Genomic DNA, 24,254 nt, shown 5'->3' on the forward strand with positions numbered 1-24,254 from the left:
CAGGGAGGTGTAGAGATACCTGCTCATGGTGATTCAAGGTCTGCAAATGCTGTGCAGTCATACAGTGCTGGGTCTGATCCACCACTAGCTTGTGGGTCCCAGGACAGAGACAAAACCATGCCCGGAGCTGCACACAATGGTTAGTGCTATCCATGTGGTGGCTGTCCTCTAGGCATGCACCCTTTGTGTGCCTCCTGGCCTGGCCCTGCTGGGACAGAAGAAGCAGAAGGTGTGTTACTCAGGTGCCAGAGGGCATTAGTGGTCTGGAAGCGATTTGGATGCCCCAGTACCTTGAAAAGGGGAAGGGGGTGGAGTGGCCTCCAGTCATGTTGGAAGGGACCAACTACTGGAGAAGAGCCAGGCTACTGGAGGAGATGCTATGCCCTGCTAGTCTGTGCCATAAGAACATGAGAACCATCTTGGACCAAATGTATAACTCTCCAGGAATGTGCCTCCAAAACTAGCCCAGCACCCAGACCCAGGCAAGACACAGCCAAGCAGGAGCCATAAACTGGCAGAGCAGAGAGTTCTCTTCCCTGCTCTGCACCATGCAGGTTGCACTGGCCACACCTGTCACCCTGAACCACGCTAAAGCTCTGGGCTTGAGTGGGAATACATCTACCACACCTCCACATCTTCAGCCAAGCTCAAAGACATCTCACTCTCACTTCTGCTCCTTCCTTGTGGTGACCATTCCTGGCCCAGCTGGCCAAGAAAGCCAGTGGCATCCTGGCTTGTATCAGCAGTGCTGTGCCCAGCAGGGAGGGGATCGTCCCCTTGTACTCAGCCCTGGGGAGGCCACACCTGGAGTACTGTGTCCAGTTTTGGGCACCTCAATCCAAGAGAGGTGTGGAGGTGCTGGAGCCAGGGCAGAGGAGGGCAAGGAAGCTGGGGAAGGGCCTGGGGAATAAATCTGATGAGGAGCAACTGAAGGAGCTGGGGCTGCTTAGCTTGAAAAAGAGGAGGCTGAGGGCAGACCTCATCCCTCTGCAACTCCTTGTAGATGCTAGGGGCACCCATGTTATTGTATCTCCATGGCCAGATCTCCTGGAGCAGCAACCAGGGCTACTTTCCATGGTGTCCTGGGACTCACAGCAGCTGCCCCCACATCGTCATCCCTTGCACAGAGAACAAGCTGTGCTATTGAGGCTGGGCTGGGGAAGGGCAGCAGGTCTGCCCACAGCCTGGTACATCTCAACACATTGGCAAGGAGAATGAGTGACTGTTTCATGCAGGCTGATGTGATGGTAGAAGAGGAAAAATATAGAATCATAGAATTGTCAGGGCTGGGAGGGACCTCAAGGCTCAGCCAGCTCCAACCCCCCTGCCATGGGCAGGGACACTTCACACCACAGCAGGTTGCTCACAGCCACCTCCAGCCTGGCTGCAAACACCTCCAGGCAGGAGGCTTCCACCACCTCCCTGGGCAACCTGTGCCAGGCTCTCACCACCCTCATGGGGAAGAACTTCTTCCTCACATCCAGTCTGAATCTATCCATTTCTAGTTTTGCTCCATCCCCCCAGTCCTGTCACTCCCTGACACCCTAAAAAGTCCCCCCCCAGCTTTCTTGTAGCCCCCTTCAGACACTGGAAGACCACAATAAGGTCTCCTTGGAGTCTTCTCCAGACTGAACAACCCCAACTCTCTCAGTCTGTCTCCATAGCAGAGCAGCTCCAGCCCCCTGCTCATCCTCATGGCCCTGCTCTGGACACTGTACAGATCCTACCTGTAATGGAGGCTCCAGAACTGGACACAGTGCTCCAGGTGGGGTCTCAAGAGAGCAGAAGGGCAGAAGCAGCTCCCTTGTCCTGCAGGTCATACTTCTTTTGATTCAGCCTGGGACAGGGTTGGCCTTCTGGGCTGCAAATGCATATTGCCAGCTCTTGTTAAGTTCTTCATCAACCTCCAAGTCCTCCTTCTCCAGACTGCTCTCAAGCCACTCCTTGCTTAGCCTATATTTGTGCTTGGAATTCCCTGACCCAGGTGTAGGACCTTGTCGAGCTTCATGAGGTCACTCATCCCTACATGGCTCAAGGCTGGTTCACCCTACAGCACTCCTCCCAGCATTCATGGGCTGCAGTTGGTCTATCCTTAGATCTTTCTCCCTGCTCCTGGGGATGCTGAGCCTATACATTCCACCCTGGTGCTGCCCTTTTGTTCTCCAAGTGAGCTACAGATCCCAGGCCACCAGTTTCTCTGTGACCAGTACCATCTTCCCTCCCCACATCTCACAGGAGCTCTCCCTAACTACCAGTTCCCTCACTCCTGCCCAGAGGCAGCACCCACCCCACGTGCAGGGGGCTGTGGAGCCTGTGGTCTAAGCCCCCCAAGTGCTGGCAATTATCCACGCTCATCCTGACTGCTGGAAGGTTTTCTCTTGCTGCTGCTTTGAATATCCCTTGCTCCAGCTCAGCTTTTGCAGCTCCTAGTTATTTTTGCATCCCCAAGTCCTTGGCTGCTGGTGAAGAAGCTGTTGTTCAGCCTTGGAGCAGCTCCAAAGCTTTCCCTTGGAGGTATTAGTTATCCCAAATTCATCAGCCACGGCTGGGGGATTGTTAACTCCGGCCAGCAGCCATCAAACCCAGCCTCAAGCTCCTGCAGGACGCCCTGAGGTCCCTCACTGCCCTGCTCCTGAGGCTCAGCTGTGCAGAGGTGACCACAAAATCCCTCTCTGAGGAGCCAGCTGGGACTGGAGCAACCAAAGCCCTCAGGTCCAGGCTGCCAGCTGAGCATTCAGGCAGGCACAGCTCGTGTTTTCTTAGCCAAGACTGGGCACCTCTGCCCAGGCTCAGGGGTGCACTTTGCTCCTGGGCCCTTTGGGGAGGTGCCTACCATCCCCAGTCCCACCCTGGGGTACTTGCTGCTACAGAAATAAACAAACAACCCAACCCCAACTGCTAGGAGCAGGAGCAGGGGAGCAGATTTGGCTGCTGCCTGCACTATGAGCACGATGCTGTGTGCTGTACTAGCTGGGCTGATCCTCCAGATGCTCCCACATCCATCCTCAGTCCCTTTGGAGACTCTGGAGGGAGCTTCCCCTCTGTCATAAAAGCAGGAGTGGGTTCCCCTGGCCTCATCAGGTCCCTCATGGTCTCTTCTGGCCTGCCTGCCCTGCCAAGCACTTGCTTGAGTTAATAAGCTCTGCTCCAACGCTGGAAACTGGAGGTGGGGGCAGCAGCAGCAGATGGTGCTGAGGCCATGGTGCAGCCATAGGAGGCTGCTGGCAAGAGCTTCTAGATTGCTCCTCTCCATCCTCACCCATGGTTCTGTGGTTGTGTGGCTGAGCTTTGGATTGAAAAGCACCACAATGCCACACAAGCTGTGCCTGCTGCTGGAGCAGGGTATGCCCCAGCCTCCCCCTTTCTTGACCCAACTCCACATGGGACTGGAAAATACCTCCTGAACATGAAATATGAACCAGGGCTGCTTCAGTGAGCTGGCAGGCAGAGACCAGGGGGACAACCCAGTGCCCAGAGGGCACTAAACACCCTGTGCCCCAGCAGCTGGGCTTTGCCCTGGGTGTTTGCAGAAGAAGACATTTCCAGGAGCACTCATGGCTTTCACCCCTGAGATCCCTGTCCCACTGTTTCCTTGTCACCACAGCTCTGCTCCGTGGTGGGAGGAGCACTAGCTGGGGAGTCATGGAATGGGAGCTGAGAGTGCCCCTTGGGAGGTCCACACAGCTCCCCAAAGGCTTTGTCACTCCCCATGAGGCATCCAACACTGCACTGCCAACCTCCAAGCAGCAGGGAAGCAGATGCACCCTACTCCCAGCTGCTCCTGGTCCTGGTCCAGCACATGGGATGGACCATGAGCCTCACATGAAAGCCTGGGCTCTTGGAAAGCTTGCACCCAGCCAGCCCAGACACTAGAGAGCTTCAGGGTTGGAAGAGCAGCTCTTAGTAGTCTCAGCATCAGCCTGAGGGAGCTGGTAGGCTGAGCCTGGCTGGATCCATCCCAGCTTCAGCTGGTGGAAAGCTGTGTCGGTGCCAGAGCAGGCTTGGAACAGGAAAAGCCAGCCTAAGGGCAAAGCCAGGAACACAAGCTAATTCGGGAACACAATGCTTATGCTAATCAAAACACCTTCCAGAGGAGAGGAGGAAGGAAATTACCTAATCCTTCATCACAAAACCAAAGGGTGGCCTCCCACTGGCCAGCCCACAGCAGCAGGGCTACATACAGCTGGGGAGAAAGGGCACTTCCATCAGGGCAAGGAGAAAGGCACAGGCACCTCTTCCCTCCAGGACATCTTCATCTACAGTGGATGCAGGAGAGGCATAGCATCATAGAATGGTTTGGCTTGGAAGGGACCTTAAAGATCAGCCAGTTCCAACCTCCTGCCATGGGCAGGGACACCTTCCACTAGGCCACATGGCTCAAGCACTCATCCAACCTGGCCTTGAACACCTTCAGGGGAGAGGCATCCACAGCCTCCCTGGACACCTGTTCCAGTGTCTCACCACCCCCACTGGAAAGAATCTCTTCCTGATCTCCAGTCTAAATCTCCCCTCTCCCAGCTTCAATCCATGCCCCCTCATCCTATCACTACAAACCCTTGTGAAAAGCTCCTCCCCAGCTTTCTGGTAGCCCCCTTCAGGTACTGGAATACTATAAGGTCTCCCTGGAGCCTTCTCTTCTCCAGGCTGAACAGCCCCAACTCTCACAGCCTGTCCCCATAGGGGAGGTGCTCCAGCCCTCTGATCATCTCCTACAGCTTTCTGCCACCCCCAAATTGGCTTTAGGTCCAGATAAGCTCATGCCTCACTTGGAAGTTTGGCTGCACACAAAATTCTGTGCCTCTGGGAGCTGAGACTTCACAAGGAACTTCCTCAGGACTTTGCAAAGCTGGGAAGATGGGTGGCAGTGATTCACAGACATGCAGCTTACCTGCCTCTGCCACCACCAGCCTGTGATGGAGCAATCACTTCTCACTTTCCATGTGCCATCTTAGCAGGTTTCACACTTGCTGCCTGCCTTAACATCTCAGCATCTTAATCCCACTGAAAGCAGCCTGGGGTTTCCTGTGGGAAAACAAATACAATGAGCTGCCATTTTATCCCCCCCTCTGATTTTTCTCCTGCTGTTGTGTTTCCTCAGCTGACAGACACCAAAGGGACACCAGTGGAGTGCAGAGCTGATCTGTGAGTCAGCAAAAAGAACTCAGCAGGTGCCTGCACTGGAGGAAGGAAGAGAGGAGGCAGGTGGCCCAGGACACCAGGCAGGAAGGTGGGAAGAAACAGAGAACTGCCAACAGCCCCAAACCAAGCCAGTGAGGGGTTCTGAGCAGCTTTCCTTGAAAAGAAAAAGCAGGAAATGTCAGGCCTGGGGAGAGGTTGAATCTGGGTGTGAGGTGGCACTTGAATAATGCCAAGGTAAATGCTAACCCTGAGCCATATACCTGCCTGCCACCATCCAAGGGCACACTGTGCTTGCTGCCTGCACACACCACTTTGTACTCTAGCAGAGCAGGGGTTTGTGTCTCAGCAAAGAGAAGAGCAAGCACCTCTCTGGCTATGCTCACACCCAGGTGTCAGGCTGACATTTCAAGCAGGTGAGAGCTTGGAACTAATGATCACCAGCACTGGACCATGCCAGCCCATGCTGCAGCAGCACAGCAGGAGAGGCAGTGCTGGGGTGCCAAAACACCAGAGGGCTGGAGGTTTTCAGGTGAGCCAAAGGGGAAACTGGGAGCTGTGGGGAAAATTCCAAGTCCAGTTTCAGGTTTGCCAGAGATGTCTTACTTGTCTCCTTACCCTGAGACAGAAGACTGGTATAGGAACAAGTTCCTCCCAGTGAGGTGCTGAGACACTGGAACAGGCTGCCCAGGGAGGCTGTGGATGCCTCCTCCCTGGAGGTGTTCAAGGCCAGGTTGGAGAAGGCCTTGAGCAACCTGGGCCAGTGAAAGGTATCCTTGCTCATGGCAGAGATGTTGGGACTAGGTAATATTTAAGGTCTCCACCAACCCAAACCATTCTATGAACCTATGGATTCACATGGGGGTGGTGGGGTTAACTCTGGCCAGGGGAAATCCCCCCAAACCCTAAAGTGCCCTGCTAGGCTTTGCCCTGGATCTTCCTGGGGAGCTCCAAGGGATGCCTGTGAAACACCTCTTCCATCCCTCAGCCCTTACTGTTTGCCTGCCTCACCTGCCCACATGTGTAAGTTCCCCAGGCATTCATGCACCACCTAACACACCAGTGCCTTCAGCCTGCCCTGAAGCCTGGCTGCTATTGCCTGCTCCTGTGGGTGTGCTGAAAGAGAAACCACTCCAGAGAGCCATGTGCATCCCCAGCCACTTGGGTGTGCTGAAAGAGAAACCACTCCAGAGAGCCATGTGCATCCCCAGCCACTTGTGCTTTGGGTCTGCTCTCCTGGTGCAGCCCTGAGCACTTGAAAGCTGCCCAGAGAGATTGTGGAGTCTCCTTCTCTGGAGACTTTCCATACCCACCTGGATGCATCCCTGTGCAGACTACCCTGGGTGATCCTGCTCTGGCAGGGGGGTTGGACTGGGTGATCTCTGGAGGTCCCTTCCAGCCTCTAAAGTACTGAGATACTGTGCCTGCAGCTTGCATTACAAAACCAACAAACAAACAAAAAGGACTTTTGGCCATTGGTCTCCTTGGCAAGGGGCAGCACCAGCTGGTGTTTGATGGGGACACTCAAAATCAAAGCAGAGCAAGAGGGGGTTGAAAGGGAGAAAGCCTGGGAGCAAGGTCATCACCACCCCGGGCAGTCTGAAGGATTCTGGCACAACAGAGCCATCCCCTGGGCAATGGCCTTTGGTGTGCTCATACCTGCCAGGGAGCTGAGTTCCTGGACCCACCAGCCATGCAGAGGCAGTGTGGATCTGCTCCAGGCAGCAGAGTTGGTTCCCTGTTCCCGCTGCCGGGGCGGTGACTCCTGCAGAGCTCATTAGCCTCTTCCCATAGCACAAGGAAGCTGGGGGAATCCCTTCCAAAGAGCACCACGGTGTAAAACCCAAGCAGGACACAAATGCCAAGGTTATCTTAACAAACAGCCCTTCAAAGAGTGCATTTTAGGGTCTTTCTGACTCAGTAAGCACCATGTGCTTAAAACTTAACAGAGGGCAGGGCCTCTCTGGACCCATTCCCAGCCACCCTGGCTGGAAATGATCACACATGCTGTAATTCCCTGGCTCTGTGTGCTGCTGGAAGAGCAGCCTTCAAGCAGAGCTTCCCAACAGCAGCCACCCATGCCCCAAGGGGGAGAATCACACCATCTCTCTGCCCAGCTGCTGTGTTAAATACAAGCCCTGGAGAACAGGTTCACCCTCCAGGGCTGGGAGAAGTCCTCATATGAAAGCAGAACCTCAACAGCAGAGCACAAACCCAACTGAATTTGACAAAAGCCTTGACTTGACTGGCAGAGATTCCACAGTGTCACAGGACATGAGAGGCTGGAAGGGACCTCCAGAGATCACTCAGTCCAACCCCCCTGCCAGAGCAGGGTCACCCAGGGGAGTCTGCACAGGAATGCATCCAGGTGGGGTTTGAAAGTCCCCAGAGATGCAGACTCCACAACCTCTCTGGGCAGCCTGCTCCAGGGCTCTGGCACCCTCACTGTAAAGAAGTTTCTCCTCATGTTGAGCTGAAGCCTTCTATGTTCAAGTTTGTCTCCATTGTTCCTTGTCTTATTAGTGCACACCACCAAAAAGAGCTTGGCCCCCTCCACCTGACACCCACCCCTCAGTTATCAAATAGGCATTGATCAGATCCCCTCTCAGTCTTCTCAAGGCCCCAATGCTCTCAGCCTCTCCTCACAGGGGAGATGCTCAAGTCCCCTAATCATCCTCATGGCTCTCTGTTGGACTCTCTCCAGCAGGTCTCTGACTCTCTTGAACTGGGGAGCCCAGGACTGGACACAGTATTCCAGCTGTGGTCTCACCAGGGCAGAGCAGAGGGGGAGAAGAACCTCCCTAGAGCTGCTGGACACACATCTTGATGCACCCCAGGGTACCATCAGCACACTGGGGAAGTCCCAGCAGCATGGCAGAAGAGGAGGTGGTGAGCACTGACCCAGAGCAAAGCAGACATCCTAGCTGGAAGCAAGCTGTGCTTTATCTCCCCCTGTGTACATATACATTGCAAGCTGTACTTTGACTCTGTATGCTCAAGGGAAATATTTACCTTGAGAGCAACAATGTAAAGCTCCTCTGCATAGCCACCTCAGCTCCTAGTTGTATGCTGCCTCCCCAGCCTTTGCTGTGCAGTTTAGCACAGTGAAACATGAGGCAGCTGAACCCCCCATCCCTGGAGGTGTTTTGAGACCTCAGGAGCTTGGAGCCAGGTGGGGGTTGGTCTCCTCTCACATGCAACAAGTGACAGGACAAGGGGAAAACAGCTTCAAGTTGTGCCAAGGGAGGTTGAGGTTGGATATTGGGGGTGAAAAATTCACAGAAAGGGTTTTCAGGCATTGGAGCAGGCTGCCCAGGGAGGAGGTGGAGTCCCCATCCTGGAGGCATTTAACAGCTGCATGGGTGTGCTGCTGGGGGACCTGGTTTGGTGGTGGTGTTTTGGCACTAATGGGATTGCAGGCTCTAGGCAAGCACTTAGAGCTGTGAAGAGACCTTTGAGATCACCACATATATGATTCCATGAGTCTGGGAGCTCTGTCAGACCCAGAGGTAAGAGTTACAGGGGAAAGCAGGCCGGCAGTGAAGACACTCAGCCAGTTCCAAGAGCGAGTTCCAGGAAGCAGAGATAACCCTGGCGGCACACAGAGCCTGCCCAAAGCCCAGGGAAGGCAGGGGAACAACACGCAGGTTGGCTGAGAGCAGCCTCTGGGTGAAACCCAAGGAAGGGCAAATAAGCCATCCAGGCCCAGGGACCTGCACAGGCTGGAGAGCTGGCAACAGAGAAACCTCTGAGGAAGAGGACCTGGGAGTGCTGGTGGACAACAAATTCACCAGGAGGCAGCAATGTGCCCTTGTGGCCAAGAAGGCCAGTGGCACCCAGGGGACCTTCCTTTCCTTTTTCCTCTTCTCACAAATCCTTTCATTTGTTCAGAACAACAAAATCCAACAGGAGAAGGTAAAGACCTCTCTTTTTGAAGGGGCCAGCCCCAGCTTCCCCCAGGCAGGAGTAATTCAGGATCCCTATCTGATTTGGTGGAAGGTGTGGGTAGGGCAATATCCTGATTGAAGCAGGATCCTTGCTTCAGTGGAAACAGGGTGGACCTGACCTGAGTGCTTTACTTTTAACACAAAATGTACTGCTTTGCTTGCTCTTCAAACCCTTTCACTGTGATCTTCTGGAGGGAGAAAATAAAGGCAATAAAGAAAGAGGGGAGAGAGAAGGAGGAGAGGGGAGAGAGAAGGAGGGGAGAGAGAAGGAGGGGAGGGGAGAGAGAAGGAGGAGAGGGGAGAGAGAAGGAGGAGAGGGGAGAGAGAAGGAGGAGAGGGGAGAGAGAAGGAGGAGAGGGGAGAGAGAAGGAGGAGAGGGGAGAGAGAAGGAGGAGAGGGGAGAGAGAAGGAGGAGAGGGGAGAGAGAAGGAGGAGAGGGGAGAGAGAAGGAGGAGAGGGGAGAGAGAAGGAGGAGAGGGGAGAGAGAAGGAGGAGAGGGGAGAGAGAAGGAGGAGAGGGGAGAGAGAAGGAGGAGAGGGGAGAGAGAAGGAGGAGAGGGGAGAGAGAAGGAGGAGAGGGGAGAGAGAAGGAGGAGAGGGGAGAGAGAAGGAGGGGAGAGAGAAGGAGGAGAGGAGAGGAGAGGAGAGAGAGAAGGAGGAGAGGGGAGAGAGAAGGAGGAGAGAGAGAAGGAGGAGAGGAGAGAGAGAAGGAGAAGAGGGGAGAGAGGAAAAATAAAAGAGACAAAAATGAAAAGAGAACAAAAAGAGAATATAAAGACAAAAAACAACAAGAGGGAAAAAAAGACAGGAGGAGAGCAGTTACACTCTTCCTGCCCCAGAGACCTCTGACCTCACCAGCAAAAAGCTCCTGCCTTTAGTGGGCTTTGAATCAGGTCTTAAAAATGCAGCCCAGCCCAGTACCAGAGTCAGAGATGAATTCCAGCATCCTAGAAAGCCACAGGAGTACAAAACCCCAAACCAAGAGCCCAAGGTGGTATCTAGGAACAGAAATGTGTCCCAGGCCAGCAGCTCCACAGTTTGCCCACAGAAAGACTCCCTCCCTAGGCACATTGCTATGAGAGAGTAGCTGCTTGCCTTGGGCTTTTTATTCTCCCTGTGAAATGTGTATTCTCTTACTGCTCCCTTCCCCCAAGAATTAGTAACAGTAAATAGAAATGGAAGGGGAAAAAAAGAGGGGAAAATCCCCAGGCTGTGGGGGGTTTTGATTACAATATCTATCAAAGAGTGCCTTTCATGCCTCTGGGAAGGAAATCAGCTTGAGGCTTGTGGAATACTCTTCCTGGAAACAACTCCTTTGATTCCTTGACTTGGTTTCAGCAGCGGTTCTGAAGGCCATGAAAGCTTAACTCAGAGCTGTATCTGCTCCCCCCCTGTATTCTCCCCCCTCTCCTGTTTAACATTTTGATCCCCTGAGCCCTTTCAAACAGATTTGATAGTGGATGGGAGCTTCATAAGGCAAGACATTCCCATGAGTTTTCTGAAGAGAGGAGAGAATTGGGCAAGAGCTCTTATGAAGCCCTCCCTCCCCTCTGCACAGGCTGCAGCAGGAGGTGAACCATTACTAGATGCCAGAGAAGCCATGGCAAGGCCCAGATCCACAGACTCAAGCATCAGACTGGCACAGCCCTTTGGGATTGGTCCTTGTTGCAAGGCACTTGAGCCTGGAGGGTCTGGTGGATTGTTTGCTGCAGGCAACTGGGAGGCAGCTGGGCTGCCAGGGCACCCAGTACTGCAGGGCTGTGCAGCCAGGGCATCCAGTACTGCAGGGCTGTGCAGCTGGGCTGCCAGGGCATCCAGTACTGCAGGGCTGTGCAGCTGGGCTCCCAGGGCATCCAGTACTGCAGGGCTGTGCAGCTTGGCTGCCAGGGCATCCAGTACTGCAGGGCTGTGCAGCCAGGGCATCCAGTACTGCAGGGCTGTGCAGCCAGGGCACCCAGTACTGCAGGGCTGTGCAGTTGGGCTGCCAGGGCATCCAGTACTGCAGAGCTGTGCAGCCAGGGCATCCAGTTCTGCAGAGCTGTGCAGCTGGGCTGCCAGGGCATCCAGTTCTGCAGAGCTGTGCAGCTGGGCTGCCAGGGCATCCAGTACTGCAGGGCTGTGCAGCTTGGCTGCCAGGGCATCCAGTTCTGCAGAGCTGTGCAGCTGGGCTGCCAGGGCATCCAGTACTGCAGGGCTGTGCAGCTGGGCTGCCAGGGCATCCAGTACTGCAGGGCTGTGCAGTTGGGCTGCCAGGGCATCCAGTACTGCAGGGCTGTGCAGCCAGGGCATCCAGTACTGCAGGGCTGTGCAGCTGGGCTGCCAGGGCATCCAGTACTGCAGGGCTGTGCAGCCAGGGCATCCAGTACTGCAGAGCTGTGCAGCTGGGCTGCCAGGGCATCCAGTACTGCAGGGCTGTGCAGCTGGGCTGCCAGGGCATCCAGTACTGCAGAGCTGTGCAGCCAGGGCATCCAGTACTGCAGGGCTGTGCAGCCAGGGCATCCAGTACTGCAGGGCTGTGCAGCCAGGGCATCCAGTACTGCAGGGCTGTGCAGCTTGGCTGCCAGGGCATCCAGTACTGCAGGGCTGTGCAGCTGGGCTGCCAGGGCATCCAGTACTGCAGAGCTGTGCAGCTTGGCTGCCAGGGCATCCAGTACTGCAGGGCTGTGCAGCTGGGCTGCCAGGGCATCCAGTACTGCAGAGCTGTGCAGCTTGGCTGCCAGGGCATCCAGTACTGCAGGGCTGTGCAGCTGGGCTGCCAGGGCATCCAGTACTGCAGGGCTGTGCAGTTGGGCTGCCAGGGCACCCAGTACTGCAGGGCTGTGCAGCCAGGGCATCCAGTACTGCAGGGCTGTGCAGCCAGGGCACCCAGTACTGCAGGGCTGTGCAGCTGGGCTGCCTGCAAGATCAGTGGGGGTCAGGAAGTGATAGGACTAGGGGGAATGGAACAAAACCAGAAATGGATAGATTCAGATTGGATGTGAGGAAGAAGTTCTTCCCCATGAGGGTGGTGAGAGCCTGGCACAGGTTGCCCAGGGAGGTGGTGGAAGTCTCATCCCTGGAGGTGTTTGCAGCCAGGCTGGATGTGGCTGTGAGCAACCTGCTGCAGTGTGAGGAGTCCCTGCCCATGGCAGGGGGTTGGAGCTGGCTGAGCCTTGAGGTCCCTTCCAACCCTGACAGTTCTGTGCTTCTATGATCTGGCTGAGAGCAAAGATAAAAGGCTGAATGATAACAACCTTTCCTGCAGGGCTTTTCTCCATCTCAGCCTGGATTGATATCAAGCATTACCCCACCCCAGGTGCAGGACCTTGCACTTTGCCTTATTGAACCTCCTCAGCCCACTTCTCCACCCTATCTAGGTCCCTCTGGATGGCTTCCCATCCTTCAGTCTTATCAACTGCACCACTCAGGACCCCTTCACATTTTGCTCCCTGGGGATCTGACCTGAATCCTCCCCCAGTGTAACACCCTCCAAAGCAGCAGAGGCTGCAGCCCCTCTGGCCCCAGACAGGGAGTTTTGTTTCCTCCAGCAGCTGAGTTATCAGTGCTGAAGCTGCTGATCTTGCAGAGGGAGCACAGGCTTTGCTCCTGCCAGGGATGGTGGGAGTTGAGTAGGTAACACAAGAGATCTTTCAGCATTAAGGTGGAGAAGGTAAAAGATGAAAACCTCTAAGACAACTCTGAGGAACACTTTTACACAGCATCAGTTTGTGACTTCTGAAAAGCAAAGCCAGGGGCAGTGCCTGCAGGGTGGGTGCTGGCCTTCCCTGGACCTTCTGCAGGTGGGGGGGAATGTGGCATTCATGGGGCAGCTGCAAGTGAAGGAAAGGACTCCAGTGCCTGGAGGGGGCCTACAAGGAGGCTGGGAAGGGACTGTGTCCAGAGGCCATAGGACAAGGGGCAATGGTTTGGAAGTAGAGAAGAGTAGATTTAGGTTGGACAGCAGGAGGAAGCTCTTTACCATGAGGGTAGTGGAACCCTGGAACAGGTTGCCCAGGGAGGTAGTTGAGGCTCCATCCTTGGAGATATTCAAGGTCAGGCTCCATGGGGCTCTGGGCAACCTGATCTAATGGAGGATGTTGCTCACTGAAGGGGGGTTGGACTAGATTACCTTTGGAGGTCCCTTCCAACCCATTCTGTGATTCTAACATCCTGGGCTGAAGCAGCAGGGGGAAAATGCCATGTAGGAGGGAGAAGAGACCAAACTGCCACAGAAAGGCACACTCAGCTCTTTTTCCCAGCTAAGGTCTCACAATCTCTCCATCTCCTGGGGCTGGAGGTCTCTGGACCTCTGGAAGGTCTCAGTCTTCTCAAGACTGAACAGCCCCACTGCATTGTTGCTGGTGTTCCCCAGAGGAAGCAGCAGGTAGAGCAAGAGCCCTCACAAAGTGCCACAGCCAGCCCCAACCCTGGCCTCTGCCCACTGGCAGCCCAGTTGGAGAAGTTTGCCTTTCTGGAAGGGAGGCACTGGAGATGGAACATGAACCACATCACTGCCAGTAGCCACAGCCAGCACCAGCTGCTGAGCTTGTTCCCTTCCTGGGCAAACTCAGAGTGGCCAAGAAAGATGTGAGAGAGTTCAAATAAGGCTGCATGCAAGCAGGTTACCAAATCAACCAGGCTGTCCTGCAAGAGAGCTGGGTCACCCTGTCCAGGGGCAAGAGCAAGCCAGGCTGGGGAGTCCTGAGCTAGGAAGAAAAGAGGCCTAGGATAAGGAGAAGCTTCCTCAGAAACACAGGGGGGAAATCTGACCAGGAAATAGTCCAGGAAGCAATGCAGCACTTGGCCAGGGACAAGCACAGAAGTGGTGCTGCTCAGATCATGGAATGGTTTAGTTGGAAGGGACCTTAGAGATCATCTGATTCCAACCCCCCTGCCATGGGCAAGGACACCTTCCACTGGAACAGGTAACTCAAGGCCTTGACCAACCTGGTCTTGAACACCTCCAGGGAGGAGGCATCCACAACATCCCATGCCAACCTGTTCCAGTCTCTCACCACCCTCACTGGAAGGAATTTCTTCCTAATCCCCAGTCTAAATCTCCCTTCTTCCAGCTTAGAGCCATCCATCCTCATCCTGCCACTACAAGCCCACATAAAAAGTCCCTCCCCAGCTTTCTTGTAGGCTCTCTTCAGGTACTGGAAGGCTGCTATAAGGTTTCCCCAGAGCCTTCTCTTCTCCAGGCTGAGCCCATCCCCACAGGGGAGGTGCTCCAGCCCTCCCATGATCTTCATGGTCTCCTCTGGACCCACTCCAAGAGGTCCTTGTCCTTGTGTTGGGGACTCCAGAGGACTTTGGCCACGGTGCTGCATCAATGAGCAGAGTCTGCCCTCTGCTTGCTTGGGGAAAAGTTGGTCAGCAGTAGGGAGAGATCACTGGCATTCCGAGTGGCAGTGATGTCTGCCAGCTGGCAATGGGGATGGGCAAGCCCAGATCATGGCAGCACAGAGGCTCCCCTGCCCAGCCACCCAGCTCGCTGTGAGCATCCTGGGGACCTGCAGGGACTCATCCCTGACACCTGTGGGAGATGTGGGGCTGGGCTCTTGAGAGCTATCTCAGCACAGCTTTTGCCAGGGGAGACCTTACTGCTCTCTACAGCTACCTGAAGAGAGGCTGTAGCCAGGTGAGGGTTGGTCTCTTCTGCCATGCAACCAGCAGCAGAACAAGAGGACAGTCTCAAGCTGTGCAGGAGGAAGTTTGGGCTGGATGTTAGGGAGAAATTCTTCCCAGCAAGAGAGCTTGGCCATGGGAATGTGCTGCCCAGGGAGGTGGTGGAGTCACATCCCTGGAAGCATTTACAAGGGACTGGATGAGGCACTTAGTGCCATGGTCTAGTTGGTTGGATGGTGCAGGGTGAGAGGTTGGGCTTGATGGTCTCAGAGGTCTTTTCCAGCCTGGTTTGTGATTCTGTGGAGTTAAACCTTAGCAGAAGGAAGATCCCCTACGAGCAGCTCACCCACCCGGCCCTGCTCCTGGGCCCGTGGCTGAAGGCACAGGAGGCTGCCAGCCCTCTGCAGCCAAAACCACTCCCATGATGGGAAAGGCTGAAGGTCACAGATGCACACAAATATTTGAAGAGCTGATAGGAGGCAGCCTTGACCACTGCACCTCCAGCCTCGGGGAGGACCCCCCTGTGCCCTGGCCCGCAGCAAGCCACCCACGGGGCGCTTGATCTGCCGCGGCCGAGCGGGTGCCGCTGGCTGTCGATGGTCAGGCTCGGGCTGTCCGGGCTCAGCAGCAGCCACACAAACGAGCTGGAGACAAAGTCTCTGCCCCAAGCACTGCCATCAGCTCTCTCTGCTGTAGCTGGAGGAGCCATGTTCCTCTTGGGGCTTCTCCTGGTGACCTTTCTCCCCCCCTCACACAGCCTGGCTTTTCCTGGGATCATCTGACCTACATTTCACCCACCCAGGGGATGGCCACCACAAACTGGCCTGGCTGTGCTCCTCTCAACCCTCCAGGCTCAACTCAGCTCCTGAAAGCATCTGAAGGATGCTGAGGGGCAAAAGTATCTTCTCTCTGGTACCCTCACAACACAGCAGGGCAACTAGTTGAGAGACTCAGGACCAAGCCTTTGGGTGAAAGCCCTGCTCCACATACCAGCAGGGTAGGAGGTTGCTCATGGGATGACATCCCTGGTTTGAGGGACTTGCTCTGCTGATGTGCATCTGACTTTGTCCTCAAGATCATACAATGGTCTGGGTTGGAAGGGACCTCCAAAGGTCACCTAGCCCAACCCTGTCTGCAGTCAGCTATTAGGTTTCCCCAGAGCCTCCTCTTTTCCAGGCTCCCTCAGCCTCTCCTTGTAGCAGAGGTGCTCCAACACCAGGATCATTTTCATGTCCCTCCCTTGGATCTGCTCCATCAGGTCCATGTCCTTCCTCTGCTGAGGGCTCCAGCCCTGGACACAGCACTCCAGTTGAGGTCTCACCAGAGCCAAGTGGCCTGAGATGTATGAGACTGTGTTCACAGCATCAGGAGGGACCAGAGCAGTCTCAGGTTGGACTTACATTGTTGTTGCATCTAAGCCATGGATCTTTTCCCTGTAAAACGATGGGAGATGTGCACAGGTACCAGGAAGCATGACCCTGACACATGTCACAGCTCTTTTGACAACTCAACCAGCTTCTCTTGGTACCCAGCTCTCTATTTCTCTCCATCCTTTTTGCTTCTTGCCTCCCTGCCTCCTTCCAAGCACTGTGGGATTTCCTGCAGTCCAGCTCCAAGGAAAGCCAAGCAACCTTGGCTCCAGATGAAAGAATATCATCATAGCATCATTTTGAGTGTACCTGTGAAACAGGAGGGATTCCCCCCCCCAATCCCCACCTCCAGGTTTTGTTGCAGGGGGCCTACAGATGGCATGGCACAGCTCTCACTTGAGGGAAATGTCCTTCAGGGCATGAAGAAGAAGAAAGCATTTCACTAGAACCTGAGATTTGGCTTTCTGAGCCTATGTTTTGCCTCCTGACTCAGCAGAGCTGGGTGAAGCAGCTGCATGTACCCCAAGAGCCTTCTTGCTCTGCTGGGAGCTTTAGGGAAAGCTGGCAGAGAGAAGGGTTGCATTCCCCCTCTCCCCCCCAACAAAAATAATCATTCCTATGGAAAACCCAGCCTGGCCATCCCCAGGCCCTCCAGATGAAAGCACTGCCCAGCACAGTGTGGCAGGAGAGGGGGAGACCCTCCAGCCCTGCCAGCTCCAGCCCAGCTCAGCCAGCTACTGTGGACTGAGGGCTCTGCCAGGCTCAGCCTGAGGGGAGCCTGTCTTAGAGGGAATTGAGAGGATATTGGAGCATTTTTAAAGGATTGGTTTAACTGAGATCTGTACCACAGACAAAGGACAAGCCCCAACATCCCCCCTCAGAAAGAGGAACCCTCAAGACAGGCCTGCTCAGGGATCTCTTTCTTCATGAGCAGGCAGTTATTCCCCCCCAAGATAACCTGGCAAAAGGAAGCTGTTTCACAGGACCAGATTCAAGCTCTCCTCCTTCCTCAGGAGCTCAGCTTTCACCACGCAGTCTCCATCTACCACCCAAACCAAGATCCCCAAGACACTGAGTTGTGATCCCTCTTGCTGTAAGATCTGGGTGTTTCTTTTCAGTAAATCAAATCCCCCCCAGAGCCTCCTCAACACAGAATCATGGAATAGTTCTGGCTGGAAAACACCTCTGAGCCCAAGTCCAACCATTCTCCGACTCTGCCAAGGCTGGTGCTAAACCATGGCCCCCAGCAACATCTCCTGCCTCTCTGAACCACCTCCAGGGGTGGGAATGCAGCCACCTCCTTAGGGAGCCTGTTCCAGGCTTTAAGATGAGTTTCAGGGAAGAATTTTCTCCTAATAGCCAACCTAAGCCTCCCCTGGGACAACTTGAAGCCATTTCCTTCCTTCCTACCACTTGTTACTAGGGAGAAGAGACCAACTCATACCTGTAGAGGGGTAGAAGGTCAAATGCTACACAGCATTTGCTTTGGTGGAGTGCTTGGCTGCTCAAGTACAGCCACACTCAGAGAAGCAGGCTTGACTTTCAGCCCTTGAGGTGGTTTCAGACCTAAACCACTTAAAGTCCCAGTGCTGAAAATAGACCCTGCCACTTTCAAGAACTAAAAGAGTCCTGAGCAGTCATCTACATGTCCCTGCTGGTGTGGATTTAGCATCCCCACGTGTCTGCTGGGGAGCCATTTGCTGCTTGAAAGAGGAGGGGTCTCCTGTAGCTTTTTTCACTTCAAGTGATGAAGCAGCCAGCTGAAGAACAGCATCATGCTCCTCTGCAGCAGTTTCAGGTGCTCTGGTTTTGCTCCCAGCCACACAGCTGCAGGAGTTTCTGGACAGAGGCCCATGCAGAACAGCTCTTTCTCTCAAAAACCTCTCACAGATGCCCACTGCCGACCCAGCACCAGGACTTCCAAGCTTGCAAATCGATGTGGTCCCATCCTGCTGCCTTGGAGTGCTCCAAGACTGCTGCTTCCCAGCTGGACTTGGGGCAAGCCTCCTGGTTACAGACCCTGTCCAGCCCAGAAACGTCACAACTAACCTGTGAGAAGAGTCCCAGAGTTTCTCCTGTAGATACTGGGGGGTCCAACCAAAGCTCAGCAAACTTGATGCTCCTGTTGCAGTTCCAGGGAAGGTTGCTTGAGGAAACCCTAAAGAAGGAGAGAGCCCTGTACAGTTGTGTTCCTGCATAGCTTAGCACCACTCTACCTATCCAGGCTTGCTCCTGAAAAGGCTCAGGAAGTGTAAATTTGGTAACAGAGTGGCTGGGGAATAGCATGAGCTGCCTGTACACACACAGGACCACCAGCCAGGTAATCAAGCCACTGCACTGAGACCTGAGCAGCCACTTCTGCCAGCACTGTCTGCCTGTCCTGGCCCTCCTCTGCTGGTGGATGGCCCACAGACTGCTCTTATCCAGGATGCAGCAGGGATTGAAGGACAGGGAGATCACAGAACAGAGGGGGTTGGAAGAGACCAACCCCCCTGCCAGAGCAGGGTCCCTTAAGGTAGTCTGCACAGGAATGCATCCAGGCAGGTTTTGACAGTCTCCAGAGAAAGAGACTCCACAACCCCCCTGGGTATCCTGCTCCTGAGCATCCAGGCCAGCTCCTGAGTGCAGAGGTGAGCTCTAACCCAAGCATTCCAGTGAGGCTGGCAGACTGGCTCATGTTTGACATTGGGGATCCAGGATGCCATGCAGCCACTGGCTCAGCCTATTGTTCCAGATCCATCCCTGGGCCTGTTCTACCATCCCCAGGGAACTCAGCTGCAGGGCACAAGGAGAATGTGAAACCCAGCTCCAGCAGCAGTATTACAACCTGCATCTCAGCAGCACTTCCCACTCCCAGCAAGGCACCAGCCCAGCAGTAGCAGCCCTCAGCATGGCTGCTACAACCATTGCTACTGTCACACAAGTACTGCCATGGCACCTCTCAGCCCTGTCTTTGGGCTCAATGAGTGGCTTACCCAGGAGCCCAACTACCCAAAACTAAGCTGTTTCTACATGTTCAAGGTCAGGTTCATCTTGCATCATTCCATGCTTTCTGCCATGCAAACCAAGGCTAAGTGCTGGAGCACTAAAACTGGAGTAACTCAGCAAGGGGAGCAGGCTGGGAGCAAACAGCATTTAGGAGCTCTTGTATTTCACCTCCTTGCCTGGGAGGAGCTGCAGAGGCCTGACTGAATTCCAGCAAGATCAGGCAAAAGCTGCAGAAGGGCCATTTCCAGCACCTGAGTGCACCTGGGTCACAACAACCCCAGGAATGCTCCAGGCTTGGGGAACAGTGGCTGGAAAACTGCCCAGCAAAGACAGGCCTGATCAATACCTGGCTGAACATGAGGCAGCACGTGCTCAGGGGGCCAAGATGACCAACAGCATCCTGGTCTGGATGAGGAGTGATGAGCAGGAGCAGGGAAGGGATCCTCCCCCTGTACTCAGCACTAGTGAGGCCACACCTTGAGGACTTGCTTCAGTCTTGTGTCCCTCACTGCAGAAAGGACATGGAAGTGCTGGAGTGTGTCCAGAGGAAGGCATAAAGCTGGTGAAGGGTCTGGAGAGCAGATGAGATGAGGGACTCTGCTCTATTCAGCCTGAAGGAGAGGAGAACTGAGGGGAGACCTCTTCACTCTCTACAGCTCCCTGAAAGGAGGTTGGTGTCAGGTAGGGCTTGGTCTCTTCTCCCTAGGAACAAGAGGAAATGGTCTCAAGTTGCACCAGGAGAGGTTTAGGTTGGAGATTAGAAGAAACTTCTTCCCTAGAGGTGTTCTTAAATACTGCAACAGGCTCCCCAGGGAGGTGGTTGAAGCCTCATCCCTGGAGGTGTTGAAAAGAGGCAGAGAGGTGGTGCTGAGGGACGTGGTTTAGCACCAGCCTTGGCAGAGGTAGGGCATGGTTGGACTTGAGGATCTGAAAGGTCTTTTCCAGCTGAAACAATTCTGTGATTCCCTGATTCTAATCCCAGGGTAATTACTGAGGCTGGAAAAGAGCCCTGAGATCACCAAGCCCAGCCTATGATAATACAGGCTCTTACCTCTGAACACTGCAGGTGGTCTCGCAGTTGCAGAGGCAGTTTGTGTGTTTGACCACGCCAGGAGCAGGACACCCTGTGGAAAAACAGCAGCAGATGGCTGCCTGGTGAGGCTGAGGCAGAGATTAACCTGCTTACAGCCAGGGGTGGGGGCAGCAAGGGGGGGTCATGGCTGCTGAGCCTGTTGAGGAGAGATGGGAGAACCTCTCCTGCTCTTGTTAGCAACAGAAGCAAATGGATGGAAACAGTGAGAAATCCTCTCCAGGAAGAGTAAGCCAAACGCTCTTCAGTTCAGGGAAACAAACAACAATTACCAGTTGGGTTCAGAAGCTGAACTGTGAAACTGTTGTTCATGCAATTGTCTCTGCAACCAAGAGAGAAAGCAGCTGCAGAGGGCTGGGGGGAGCTGTCTTTAATGTGAAAGGGAGGGGAGGAAGCAGGGACAGAAGCTTGCAGGCCCCTTGCAAGGTTTGCTTCACTGAGTGTCCCTCCACCTTTTCACAGACTCACAGCATTGCTGTGTTTGAAAAGAGCTCTGAGCTCACTGAGCCCAACCACCAGCCTAACACCACCATGGCCACTCCACCACAGCCCCAAGTGCCATGGCCACAGCTTTCCTGAACACCTCCAGGGATGGTGACTCCCCCACCTCCCTGTTCCAGTGCCTGACCACACTCACAGGGAAGAAATGTTTCCCAGCATCCAACCTAAGCCTCCCCTGGCACAATTCCAGACCACTTCCTCTCACCCTATCCCCTGATCCTAGGGAGAAGAGGCTACCCACCCCCACCCCCCCCCAGCCTCCTTTCAGGGAGTTACAGAGAGCACTGAGGTCTCCTCTCAGCCTCCTTTGATCCAGACTGAAGAAACCCATCTCCCTGAACTGTTCCTCACCAGACCTTTTCTCCAACCCTTCCACAAGCTTTGTCACCCTTCCCTGGACATGCTCCAGCACCTCAACATCCTCCTTGCAAGTGAGTACAGGGGCACAACCACTTCCCTGGTGGTGCTGGCCATGCTATTCCTCAGACACATCAAGATGCTGTTGGCCCTTTTGGCCACCTGAGCACACTGCTCTGGGACCTCTGACAGTGGCTTCCAAGATTTGCCATTTCAGCATCCATCAATGCACCCAGTGACTTCAAAGTGCTGGCTGGGGACTACTCTCACATCAGGGCTGAGCCACCTTGGCTCACCCCTTAGGGCACCTACCTTCCCTGGGGTGTGATGACAATTGAGCATCCCCAGGCCTTCACTTCCCTGCTTTCAGTCCCTTCAAGGGACCCTGCTTGCCAGGGCTGCTCCCCAGCTCCCACCCAGCTTTGCCTCCAGCCCAGGACCACGTCACCCCACAGCCCCCACAAAGAGGGGCCTGTGCAGGAGCTGAGGCTGATGCTGTGCTGAGAGGAGTCATAAAGCTCCTTTTAAGCCAGCCAGCACAAAGCCAAGCCTGTTCAGCCGCAGGTTGGGGGCTGCTGCCTGCCTTCCCTGCCTCTGCCAGGCACTGAGTCATCAGCCCAAGCCCAGGCTGCCAGCCCAGCACCACCGAGAGGGCTGGGGTCGGTGGCCAAGATCATGGAATCACAGAATCCTTTTGATTGAACAGATCCTTAAGATCATCAAATCCAACCATGACCTCATGCTGCCAAGGCTAGTGCTCAACCATGCCCCCTTAGCACTCTGTCTCCCCAGCTTCTGAACACCTCCAGGCACAGTGGGGGAGCCTGGGCCCACTGCAGCAGCCAGAACCTGTGCCTCCAGCCACTGCTTCCCTCCAGAAATGGGAATAGGAAACCTTGTGGGGAAAGGTTTGGTTGTGTCAGGCAAAGGGGCAGCCACATGGAAAGGATTACATACAGTCTCTCTCCAGTTGGTATTTTCCACCACAAACCTCTTCCAAAGCCAAAGCCAATTGTCTGGGATTCAAGGAGGCCAAGTCCTGTGGAGCAGCGGAGGGAACTGGAGTTGTTTAGCCTGGAGGAAAGAAGGCTGAGGGGAGAGACCTTACTGCTCTCTACAGCTCCCTGCAAGGAGGAGGGAACCAGGTGGGTGTTGGTCTCTTCTCCCTAGGAGGGAGTGAACTGCACAAGAGGAAATGGCCTCAGGTTGCACCAGGAGAGGTTAAGACTGGAAAGTGGAAGAAAGCTTTTCACTGAAAGGGCTCTCAAAGAGTGGAACAGGCTGCCCAAGGAGGTGGCTGAATCCCTCTCTCTGGAGGTGTTTCAAAGACAGAGAGGTGTGGAACTGAGGGACATGGTTTAGCACCAGCCTTGGTGGAGTTAGAGAATGATTGGTCTGTCCCAACCAAAATGACTCTGTGAAATGTAATCCCAGCAGCAGGACAGGGGAGGTGGCTCTGCCCCTCTGCTCTGCTCCTGGGAGACCTCCCTTGGAGTGCTCCATCCACTTCTACTGCCCCAACACAAAAAAGATGAGGATCTGTTTGAGCAGGTCCAGAGGAGGACCACAAAGGTGATCAGAGGGATGGAGAAGATCCTGTGAGACTGGGGGCTGTTCAGCCTGGAGAGGAGAAGGTTCTGGGGAGACATTCAAGCAGCTTTCCAGTACCTGAAGGGGGCCTACAAGAGAGCTGGGGAGGGACTTCTGGCAAGGGCTTGTAGTGCTAGGATGATGAGGAATGGATTGAGGCTGGAAGAGAGGAGATTTAGACTGGAGACTAGGAAGAGATTCTTTATAGTAGGAATGGTGAGACACTGGGACAGGCTGCCCAGGGGGGCTATGGATGGCCCCTCCCTGGAGGTCTTCAAACCCAGGCTGGACAGGGCCTTGAGCAACCTGGGCTGGTGGAAGGTGTCCCTGACTACAGCAGGGGGGTGGAACTAGATGATCTTTAAGGTCCCTTCCAACCCAAACCACTCTATGACTCCTCTGCTCTGCCCACACCCCTGTTCCAGGTGTGCACACCCTTAAAGGCCAGGTAGCAGCAGCAGGGAGGAGCAGCAGCCAGGGTAAAGCTGAGGGAAATAGACTTGGAGCCAAAAAACAAAGCCCTTGAGCACCTCACCTGTGCCCAGCCTTGCAAGTCCAACAGCTTGGATCCCTGGGCCTTCAGTGCTGTGAGGGCTGACTCATGCTCCCAAATGTGTCCCAACTGGCTGCTTCTGCTGACTGATTGCCTTTTCAGGGTGAAGAAGGGGAAAAAGAAGGAGGTGGGGAGGGAGAAGACAAGGCAGACAGTTGTGGAGTCTGCAAGTGGAGAGAAAAGTAACTCCAGCAGAGGAGACAAAAGCCTTAGTGCAGGCAGGAGCCAAAGGCCTTAGTACAGGCAGGAGGCAAAGGCCTTAGTGCAGGCAGGAGCCAAAGGCCTTAGTGCAGGCAGGAGCCAAAAGCCTCAGTGCAGGCAGGAGCCAAAGGCCTTAGTGCAGGCAGGAGCCAAAGGCCTTAGTGCAGGCAGGAGCCAAAAGCCTTAGTGCAGGCAGGAGCCAAAGGCTTAGTGCAGGCAGGAGCCAAAGGCCTTAGTGCAGGCAGGAGCCAAAGGCCTCAGTGCAGGCAGGAGCCAAAGGCCTCAGTGCAGGCAGGAGCCAAAAGCCTTAGTGCAGGCAGGAGCCAAAGGCTTAGTGCAGGCAGGAGCCAAAGGCCTTAGTGCAGGCAGGAGCCAAAGGCCTCAGTGCAGGCAGGAGCCAAAGGCCTCAGTGCAGGCAGGAGCCAAAGGCCTTAGTGCAGGCAGGAGACTCATCCTTGCTGCTTGTTTTTGACTCTGCCTTTCCTCTCCCAGCTGAATCAAGGCATACTGACAGCAAAGCCTCAGCCAGTGTCTCCCTGACAGCCTTCTAAAGGCCTGAACCAACCCCAAGAGCCAAGGACAATTCTGCCAACTGCCTGAGGAAGGCTTCCCACACCTCCATCCTGCACTGAAGCCAGCTTCACTCCATTTCTGTTTCTACAGGCATTGCAGGCATAGGGGCAGAGCCACCTCCCTCATCCTGCTGGCCACACTTCCTTTGGGGCAGCCCAGGCCATGGTTGCCTCCTGCTGGCCCATGGTGAGTTTTCCCATCAAGTGACACCCTCAGGTCCTTCCCCTTGAGGCTGCTCTCCAGCCCAGCCTGTATTTGTGTATGTTGAAAGCAGGGGGACTGGCTCCCACCAACAAGAACAGGCCTTGGATCAGGGTTGGTACTCTTAACCTGTGCACTTGG

At 54.8% G+C, this 24,254-nt stretch overlaps 1 long non-coding RNA gene across 2 annotated transcripts; it reads right to left on the bottom strand.

The window, feature by feature from the left end:
- Window positions 1-31: 31 nt before the first annotated feature.
- Window positions 32-18,244, bottom strand: LOC137448851 (uncharacterized). 2 transcript variants are annotated; one of them, XR_010989241.1, is made up of 4 exons: window positions 18,109-18,244; window positions 4,889-5,022; window positions 1,728-1,861; window positions 32-205 (listed from the first exon to the last, which is right to left on the bottom strand). It is a non-coding gene; the product is annotated as an uncharacterized lncRNA (long non-coding RNA). The 2 variants fall into 2 exon arrangements; XR_010989240.1 differs by having other exon boundaries at window positions 32-208.
- Between the last annotated feature and the right edge of the window lie 6,010 nt (window positions 18,245-24,254).

The sequence above is a fragment of the Melanerpes formicivorus genome, unplaced genomic scaffold (genome assembly GCF_026170545.1).
Source record: "Melanerpes formicivorus ecotype bairdi unplaced genomic scaffold, bMelFor1.0.p_v2 SCAF_26, whole genome shotgun sequence".
Classification (NCBI taxonomy): domain Eukaryota; kingdom Metazoa; phylum Chordata; class Aves; order Piciformes; family Picidae; genus Melanerpes; species Melanerpes formicivorus.